The 10,844-nt window shown below is 38.2% G+C and overlaps 1 long non-coding RNA gene across 1 annotated transcript; it reads right to left on the reverse strand.

The window, feature by feature from the left end:
* Positions 1 to 2,763: 2,763 nt before the first annotated feature.
* LOC108350923 (uncharacterized) lies at positions 2,764 to 7,869 on the reverse strand. The gene is made up of 3 exons (XR_001837871.3): positions 7,530 to 7,869; positions 5,709 to 5,808; positions 2,764 to 5,094 (listed from the first exon to the last, which is right to left on the reverse strand). It is a non-coding gene; the product is annotated as an uncharacterized LOC108350923 (long non-coding RNA).
* Positions 7,870 to 10,844: the final 2,975 nt, after the last annotated feature.

Consider the following 10,844-nt stretch of genomic DNA (forward strand, 5'->3'; position numbering starts at 1 on the left):
TGTGAATATTTTGTTCCCCTTTCTAAGATGTACTGAAGCATCCACACTTTGGTCTTCCTACTTTTTGAGCTTCATATGGTCTGTGAGTTGTATCTTGGGTATTATATGCTTTTTGTCTAATATCCATTTATCAGTGAGTACATACTATGTGTATTCTTTTGTGACTAAGTTACCTCACTTAGGATGATATTTTCTAATTCCATCCATTTGCCTATGAATTAATGATGTCATTATTTTTGATGGCTGAATACTACTCCATTGTGTACATGTACCACATTTTCTGTATCCATTCCTCTGTTAAAGGGCATCTGGGTTCTTTCCAGCTTCTGGCTATTATAAATAAGGCTGCTATGAACATAGTGGAGCATGTGTCCTTGTTTTATGTTGGAGCATTTTTTGGGTATATGCCCAGGAATGGTATAGCTAGATCCTCAGGTAGTATTATGTCCAATTTTCTGAGGAACCTCCAGACTGATTTCCAGAGTGGTTGTACCAGCTTGCAACCCCACCAACAATGGAAGAGTGTTTTACTTTCTCCACATCCTTGCCAGCATCTGTTGTCACCTGAGTTTTTGATCTTAGCCATTCTGTCTGGTGTGAGGTAGAATCTCAGGGTTATTTTGATTTGCATTTGCTGATGGCTAGGGATGTAAAACATTTCCTTAGGTGCTTCTCAGCCATTCGATATTCCTCAGCTGAGAATTCTTTGTTTAGCTCTATACCCCATTTTTAATAGGGTGACTTGGCACTCTAGAGTCTAACTTCTTGAACTCTGTATATTTTGGATATTAGCTTTCTAGCAGATGTAGAATTGGTAAAGATTTTTTCCCAATCTGTTGGTGGATGTTTTGTCCTAATAACAGTGTCCTTTGCCTTACAATTGGTTTGCAGTTTTATGAGGTCCCATTTGTCAATTCTTGATTTTAGAGCATAAGCCATTGCTGTTTTGTTCAGGAAATTTTTCCTAGTACCCATGTGTTCAGAGTTCTTCCCCACTTTCTGATCTATTAGTTTCAGTGTATCTGGCTTTATCCAGAGGTCCTTGATCCACTTGGACTTTAGCTTTGTTCAAGGAGATAATGGATTGATTTTCACTCTTCTCCTTGCTGACCTCCAGTTGAAACAGCACCATTTGTTGAAATGCTATCTTTTTTCCACTAAATGGTTTAGCTTCTTTGTCAAAGGTCAAGTAACCATAGATGTGTGGGTTCATTTCTGGGTCTTCAATTCTATTCTACTGCTCAACCTGCCTGTCTCTGTACCAATACCATACAGTTTTTTAATCACTATTGCTCTATAATATACCTTGAAGTCACGAATGGTGATTCCCCCAGAAGTTCTTTTATTGTTCAGAATAGTTGTCACTATCCTGGGTCTTTTGTTATTCCAAATGAATTTGCAAATTGCTCTTTCTAACTCTATGAAGAATTGAATTGGAATTCTTATGGGGATTGCATTGAATCTGTAGATTGCTTTTGACAAGATGGCCATTTTTACTATAGTAATCCTACCAATCCATGAACATGAGAGATCTTTCTGTCTACTGAGATCTTCTTCAATTTCTTTCTTAAGAGACTTGAAGTTCTTGTCATACAGATTTTTCACTTGCTTGGCTAGAGTCATTCGAAGATATTTTATATTATTTCTGACTATTGTGAAGGGTGTTGTTTTCCAAGTTCCTACTTCCTGCATGCTTGTCTTGAGATTTCATCAGACTATCTCCTCTCAAGGCCTGGTGGAAATAGTAGTGGAAAAACACTAAGAGCCACAAACAGTAGGTGACCAAAAGGAAACAGTGTTTTTCTGGCACATTAAGGCAGTTGCACTATGAAATTACAGAGATTGGGACAGCATGCACAAGATCTGCACAAGCTCAAACCAGGTAAAAAATGGTAATAATGGAGTGAGAAAAACCAAAAGCTGAGGAGCTATATTGGTAATGTATATCTGCTAGGAAAATAAGGGTTAATTTTCTTTAAGGGTCTATTCTCTGGTAGGACTAACATGCTCCAGAAGATGGACACATGCCCAAAACTATACAAGTTATACTAATGAACTCCAGTACCAGGGCTGAATGGATGCTGTCATGCTTCTGGCCTTGATAATAATGGACTGAACCTCTGAACCTGTAAGTCAGACTCAAATGAAATGCCCTTTATAAGAGTTGCTTTGGAAGTTTCTGCTTGCGCCCAGAGCTGACCCTGTGACACAGCTTTCTGTACCCAGATCCCTCTGTGAGGAAGCCGGTCTCCAGGAGTGCTGACACAGACGCTTACAGGAGGGTCAAGCCACTGTCAGAGACAGTAAGATCAGCTAACACCAGAGATAAGCAGATGGGGAGAAGTAAGGGCTAAGTATTAGACATTCAAGTGCTCCTTACTAAGCAGTTTGTTGGTTAGAACCCATGGGACTTTGCTCTTTGGTAGGATTTTTTTGCTCCCTAGAGCTACACTCTGTGTAAGACAGAGCAGTGGCCTGTTGTAATGTGAAGAAGAGCACAACATGGTTTACTCTACATTTCTCCCCAGTAACTAAAGGTTAAGTTTTTAAGGCCCTGCAATATCTTTGGAATTATACCAAAGAAGTTCATTTTTGACCCATTTCTCTGATCTAAGGTAAATTCAAATTAAGCTGCATATTTTCCAATGCTAATATAATGTCTACGTCTAGTGCGTTGGGGGCCCTGGGTACGGTCACACACAACCAGGACACAGGGGGTGCAGAGCAAAGGCAGAAGCAACTACATGCAGTTGCAAGCTTTATTAATCCTTGTATAGATATGAATATGCACTACTACAATTTCCATTTTGGTAAGATACCATAAGATCATTATTCCCACGATCTCAGGAACAACTGAGGCAAGACTAAACAAAGAAATACGACTAAACAAAGGTTTCTTCTCAAAATCACCCCTCTTCTTATTATCAAAGTATACTTGCCATTACCAACAGAGCATGAGAACTGCTTCCACAGAAACAGGACACAGAAGACCACAGTTTAAGGCCAAGTGAGAAAAACATTTTCTTCTCAAGGGCGGCATTCCAGCCCCTACTTGCACCTGTCCAGTCCTTACTTGACCCTGCTGGGAGCTGCATCTCTATGTCTTAACAATTCCTTCTTTTTTCTTTTGTTTTAAAAGTAACACTTTCCATAATATAGCTAAATGCCCTTGTAGGGGTTTACTCATGCAAAAATAAAGCAACATAATATATAATGTACATAATATTATGGCAAAACTAGCCCATCCCAAGCTATGGAAAATACTTTGAAGCCAAGCCTTGGGATCTAATCCTGTCAATTGATCAGTCAATAATTTAGCTATTTCTTCAGGGGTAGTATCTTCTAGCTGTTTACCAAAAGACATACGAACATCATATTTCAAGGCACTCTTTACTTTTGTAGCACTCTCATTACCTTCTAAATTGGCTTGAATTAACTTCCAGTCATGTTCTGTATCATTATACATATATTCAGTAACACAAAAATTAGTTGACTTCCAATCACAACTTAAATTCACATGTTTTTCAATAGATAACATCATTCGACCCAACCATTCTACTGTTTGTTTTAAAACATCTATTTGATGTTGAAGTCTAGTATCATTTTACCTTGTTCTATCCATAACTCATATGAATCTTTATGCCAGTCTTCAACAAAATGCTCTGTCTGAATAGATGTTTTTAATGCTATGCTGGAAACTCCTGCCAAGTAAGATACAATGACTCCAATCATGTTTTTACTTCTCTTTAGCAGATTATTAAAAAATTCACTAATCACATGATTAAGAGGATCTTGAGACCAATGACATCCCAAATTAACAGGCATCCATACATATAATTCTTGCTGAATAATCATAATAGAATCTTGATTTATATTAAACTGAATAGATGAATTAATACATGAATACAAATGACAGCTAATATAAGCAAATACATTAGTAAAATTAGATCTACCTCTTAAAAACAAATATGGCATATGAATACAAGTAGTAGCCTTTTCTTTCTTTTTTTCTTTCTTTCTTTTTTTTTTTTTCGGAGCTGGGGACTGAACCCAGCGCTCTACCACTGAGCTAAATCCCCAACCCCTAACCTTTTCTTTTTTAAATGTGGTAAAATTATACTGAGAGGAAGACTGAACAGTCCCAGAAAAGCTTCCATTAGCAAGCACAACTTCTTCTAATGCAGCAGCAGTCTTCCACAAGTGAATTTGAAACGCAGTAGGATCTTCCACAGAGGCCAGTCAATTATCAGCAATGCCACCATCTCCCCATACCATCAGCAAGAATCCATTAAGGTGTTCCTTCTCCTCTCTGGTCATCCTGGTAACATTAGACAAATCACAAGTGGTAACATTCCATTCTGAACATGATTAATAAATTGACCATAAGGACCCCAATTTATCTATTTATCTTGAATAATTTTTCCAAATGTGCCAAGGCAGTTCTTCCAATGAATGGGTGATATTTTAAGCCTATATAAGCAAATTGAGCACAAATAGGATATACTGACTCACTAACAAATATAATGTTATTCCAGTTTTGGTTTATAGACCAAGCTGTCAAGAGAGTCCTGGAAACTGTAACATTTATTTCTGGTAATAGCCAACTTTGATAGCCCATTTGGAGTCATGGTCTCTGTCCTAAACATAAAGGCATCTTAGAGCCAGCATAAGTAAAATTATACAAAGTTCCATCATGCTTGTTCAAATAAGTCAAATTATTCCAAGGAGATGATAAAATGTTTGGAGTGTTGTATAACACCACATCTGTTTCCCCTCAAGTAGAAGGCTCAAATAAGGGTGGATTAGGAATATAAGCCCAATAACTCAGCAGAAGATACTGTGAGTATAGCACACATTGCTAAAAATAAATGCTCAGCAGTAAAGAACTTTCCCGTACGAGACAACATTTTTCGTCCTTCAATGGTTAAATGCTTCACCTGACCCCAGGTAGGCAATGGGGTTGTCACTGTACGCATCCTTCTCTGTTGTTGTTTATCAATCTTAAGAGAAGCCATGGCCTCAGTAATGGAGGACACCTCCTTCATCTCTGAAGGACTTCCATCAGGAGAAAGTACAGCTGGTTTAATTGGATTCCTGCAGGGATAGGGTGCAGTTCTTATCAGTCCGTGCTTGGATCCATCTTCCGGATAACCAGAGTTGTCTCCCATCCTGTAACAAGACAAAACCCTATCCCCTACCTAAATACAGTAATGTCCCTTCCTGCCATTTAGCATCTCGGGCAATTTTTATCCATACTGGCTGTTCCATGCCTTCAGGAGGAAGTTCAATAAAATGTCTATCTGCTCTTGATAATACTTCACCTTGTGGTAAATTAAGAAAATTAATAACAAATAATGCTTGTGCCAATATAGCTCTGGGATTAGTCTGCAAACTCCAATCAGGCTGTGTAAGGTCATCTCTTTTCCTCCTTTTTAATTTTATAATTTGTTGTTTCAGGGTATGGTGAACTCTTTCAACAAAAACTTGCCCTTATGGATCGTATTCTATACCAGTAATATGTACAATATAATATTGTTGGCAAAATTGTTTAAATTTATATGAAATATATGCTGGCCATTATCAGTTTTAATTTTAGAGGGCAGTCCCATAACAACAAAAGTTTCCAATAGATGCTGAATAACATGAGCAGTACATTCTCCAGGCAATAGCGTAGCCCATACAAATTTTGAAAAAGTATTTATGCTTACATGTATATATGAAAGGCGACCAAACTCAGAATATGGTTTACATCCATCTGCCACAATTCATTAGGTTGCATTCCTCTGGGATTAGTGCCAGACAATACATCTTATATATAAAGGCGTAAAAATAGGACAATTAGCAATAATTTGTTTGACTTGAGAATAGGGAATCTTATATTTAATATGTAAATATCCTGCTTTGGCATGATTATGATTATGTTCTTCTTCTGGGGTAGCAAATGCCACTAATTGATCTACCATATGATTGCCAAATGCTAAAGGTCCTGGCAATTTTGAATGTGATCTAATATGTGTAATAAATATTCTAGAGTTTTGTAATAACAGTAGTCCTTTAATATGTGAGAATAACATATTTAATATAGGCTTAGATGTAGAAACAACAGCACTCACAATATTCTGTACTACTTCTACAACATAAGCTGAATCAGCTATAATATTTATACCATGAATAAAATCCTGTAATACATTAATTACTGCTAATAATTCATTTTGTTGTACTGACCCAAAAGAAGATTCTTGTACCCAAAATTTATCTTTGGTCCAATAAGCACTCTTGGTTTTAGAGCCATCAGTAAACATAGTAACAGCAGATGATAATGGATCAACAGAAATTAGTGTATTTATCACAAATTTTGTTTTCTAAAGCAATCCCACAATTTACTATGGGAAAGATGAAATTCAATATTTCCAGTGTAAGAAATCATGACTAATTGAAAAACCTCAGACATCTGCGTTAAATATTCCACTTTACCTTTACTTGATGGAAAAACAATAGCAGCACAATCATATCCCAACAGTGTAACAGGTCTTTGTCTGCCTTGTTGAACAATTGAAGAAATTTGTTCCTCATAAGTTGTTAATGTTTTACTAAATTTATGTTTAGTATATATCCATTCTAAAGGCAACTCATCTTGAGCTAAAATGCCTGTATAATATTCAAAAGTATTTAAAATATATAATTTAATAACTCTATCTGGATCAATACATGCCAAAATGCATCTTTCCATTTTCAGAAGAGATATCCTTGCATGCCTTTATATAAGCATTAATATCTCCAGTCTCCTTTATAGGTAATAATGCTCTCTTACAGTCCTCATTAGCATTTTCAAAAGTAAGCCCTTTCAGTAGTTGTCCTCTAGCTTTCTCTCCTACTACTGTTCTTTCTAATGTTAATTTTAGTATAGATAAAAACTTAATATATGGTTCATATAAAGTTACTGCCTTTTTCAACCAACCAATATCATCCTTTATCATAAGTTGGTTGGGCCACACCTTGAACTGGTGCTGGCCTAACTATAGGAAAAGAAAAAGCAGGTGAATTCATCATCATCATCCTCTGAATCTAATCCTTAACATGTCATCCTCGGGAAACGATGTAGAAAAATATTGTTTCAGGCAGCAGTGCAGACAGCGAAACTTTTACTTTCACTTTCGTCTTAATGAAGCTGTAGCTTCTTGTTCTGTATTCGTTATCACCCTGTCTTCATTCATGACCTTGAACACAGTAAAAATAACAGCCCAAATACACCAGAAGGGAATTGGAATCTTTTTGCCCTGCCTGACAGACAGCCTTTTCCACCTTAGCTTTCACTTTGACCCAGATATCAGAATCTCTGGAACCCTTATCAGGGAACCAAGGAGTATACTCTCTTGCTGTCTCTAAACACATTTCTAAATCATACTGAGAGATATGAATTCCCTGCACTTTTAAAAGATGTTTAAGCATAACAAGATGAAGAGAAGATTTATCTTGTCCCATTTCCCTGCAATAAAATATACTTACCTTACCTGACCATCCTGACTTACCTTCAGGGTCCCTGTTTGGGTACCATTTGTCAATGTCTAGTGCAATGGGGGCCCTGGGTTTGGTCGCACCCAACCAGGACACGGGGGGTGCAGAGAAAAGGCAGAAGCGACTGCACGCAGTTGCAAGCTTTATTAATCCTTATGTAGATATGAATATGCATTACTACAATTTCCATTTTGGCAAGATACCATAAGATCATTATTCCTACGATACCAGGAACAACTGAGGCAAGACTAAACAAAGAAATATGACTAAACAAAGGTTTCTTCTCAAAATATTCACATAACAAATCACCCCCTTCTTTTTTTTTCTTTTTTTTCTTTTTCTTTTTTTTATTAACTTGAGTGTTTCTTATTTACATTTCGAGTGTTATTCCCTTTCCCGGTTTCCAGGCAAACATCCCCCTAATCCCTCCCCCTCCCCTTCTTTATGGGTGTTCCCCTCCCCACCCTCCCCCCATTACTGCCCTCCCCCCAACAATCACGTTCACTGGGGGTTCAGTCTTAGCAGGACCAAGGGCTTCCCCTTCCACTGGTGATCTTACTAGAATATTCATTGCTACCTATGAGGTCATAGTCCAGGGTCAGTCCATGTATAGTCTTTAGGTAGTGGCTTAGTCCCTGGAAGCTCTGGTTGCTTGGTATTGTTCTTCATATGGGGTCTCGAGCACCTTCAAGCTTTCCAGTTCTTTCTCTGATTCCTTCAACGGGGGTCCTGTTCTCAGTTCAGTGGTTTGCTGCTGGCATTCGCCCCTGTATTTGCTGTATTCTGGCTGTGTCTCTCAGGAGCGATCTACATCCGGCTCCTGTCGGCCTGCACTTCTTTGCTGCACTCATCTTGTCTAATTGGATGGCTGTATATGTATGGGCCACATGTGGGGCAGGCTCTGAATGGTGTTCCTTCTGTGTCTGTTTTAATCTTTGCCTCTCTATTCCCTGCCAAGAGTATTCTTGTTCCCCTTTTAAAGAAGGAGTGAAGCATTCACATTTTGATCATCTGTCTTGAGTTTCATTTGTTCTAGGCATCTAGGGTAATTCAAGCATTTGGGCTAATAGCCACTTATCAGTGAGTGCATACCATGTACGTCTTTCTGTGTTTGGGTTAGCTCACTCAGGATGATATTTTCCAGTTCCAACCATTTGCCTACGAATTTCATAAAGTCGTTGTTTTTGATAGCTGAGTAATATTCCATTGTGTAGATGTACCACATTTTCTGTATCCATTCCTCTGTTGAAGGGCATCTGGGTTCTTTCCAGCTTCTGGCTATTATAAATAAGGCTGCAATGAACATAGTGGAGCACGTGTCTTTTTTATATGTTGGGGCATCTTTTGGGTATATGCCCAAGAGAGGTATAGCTGGATCCTCAGGCAGTTCAATGTCCAATTTTCTGAGGATCCTCCAGACTGATTTCCAGAATGGTTGTACCAGTTTGCAATCCCACCAACAATGGAGGAGTGTTCCTCTTTCTCCACATCCTCGCCAGCATCTGTTGTCCCCTGAGTTTTTGATCTTAGCCATTCTCACTGGTGTGAGGTGAAATCTCAGGGTTGTTTTGATTTGCATTTCCCTTATGACTAAAGATGTTGAACATTTCTTTAGGTGTTTCTCCGCCATTCGGCATTCCTCAGCTGTGAATTCTTTGTTTAGCTCTGAGCCCCATTTTTAATAGGGTTATTTGTTTCCCTGCGGTCTAACTTCTTGAGTTCTTTGTATATTTTGGATATAAGGCCTCTATCTGTTGTAGGATTGGTAAAGATCTTTTCCCAATCTGTTGGTTGCCGTTTTGTCCTAACCACAGTGTCCTTTGCCTTACAGAAGCTTTGCAGTTTTATGAGATCCCATTTGTCGATTCTTGATCTTAGAGCATAAGCCATTGGTGTTTTGTTCAGGAAATTTTTTCCAGTGCCCATGTGTTCCAGATGCTTCCCTAATTTTTCTTCTATTAGTTTGAGTGTGTCTGCTTTGATGTGGAGGTCCTTGATCCACTTGGACTTAAGCTTTGTACAGGGTGATAAGCATGGATCGATCTGCATTCTTCTACATGTTGACCTCCAGTTGAACCAGCACCATTTGCTGAAAATGCTATCTTTTTTCCATTGGATGGTTTTGGCTCCTTTGTCAAAAATCAAGTGACCATAGGTGTGTGGGTTCATTTCTGGGTCTTCAATTCTATTCCATTGGTCTATCTGTCTGTCTCTGTACCAATACCATGCAGTTTTTATCACTATTGCTCTGTAATACTGCTTGAGTTCAGGGATAGTGATTCCCCCTGAAGTCCTTTTATTGTTGAGGATAGCTTTAGCTATCCTGGGTTTTTTGTTATTCCAGATGAATTTGCAAATTGTTCTGTCTAACTCTTTGAAGAATTGGATTGGTATTTTGATGGGGATTGCATTGAATCTGTAGATCACTTTTGGTAAAATGGCCATTTTTACTATATTAATCCTGCCAATCCATGAGCATGGGAGATCTTTCCATCTTCTGAGGTCTTCTTCAATTTCCTTCTTCAGTGTCTTGAAGTTCTTATTGTACAGATCTTTTACTTGCTTTGTTAAAGTCACTCCGAGGTACTTTATATTATTTGGGTCTATTATGAAGGGTGTCGTTTCCCTAATTTCTTTCTCGGCTTGTTTCTCTTTTGTATAGAGGAAGGCAACTGATTTATTTGAGTTAATTTTATACCCAGCCACTTTGCTGAAGTTGTTTATCAGCTTTAGTAGTTCTCTGGTGGAACTTTTGGGATCACTTAAATATACTATCATATCATCTGCAAATAGTGATATTTTGACTTCTTCTTTTCCGATCTGTATCCCCTTGACCTCCTTTTGTTGTCTGATTGCTCTGGCTAGAACTTCAAGAACTATATTGAATAAGTAGGGAGAGAGTGGGCAGCCTTGTCTAGTCCCTGATTTTAGTGGGATTGCTTCAAGTTTCTCTCCATTTAGTTTAATGTTAGCAACTGGTTTGCTGTATATGGCTTTTACTATGTTCAGGTATGGGCCTTGAATTCCTATTCTTTCCAGGACTTTTATCATGAAGGGGTGTTGAATTTTGTTCTTATTATCAAAATATACTCGCCATTTCCAAGAGACCGTGAGAGCCGCTTCCACAGAGACACAGTTTAAGGCCAAGTGAGAAAAACATTTTCTTCTCAAGGGTGACATTCTAACCCCTACTTGCACCTGTCACCAGTCCTTACTTGACCCTGCCTTGGAGCTGCATCTCTATGTCTTAACAGTATAACTTTGTGGTTTTTTAATAAATCAATATGATCATAGGAAATTCCCCAGAACCCACTGGCCTTAGGCTTTCC

Source organism: Rattus norvegicus, chromosome 5 (assembly GCF_036323735.1).
Source record: "Rattus norvegicus strain BN/NHsdMcwi chromosome 5, GRCr8, whole genome shotgun sequence".
Lineage (NCBI taxonomy): Eukaryota > Metazoa > Chordata > Mammalia > Rodentia > Muridae > Rattus > Rattus norvegicus.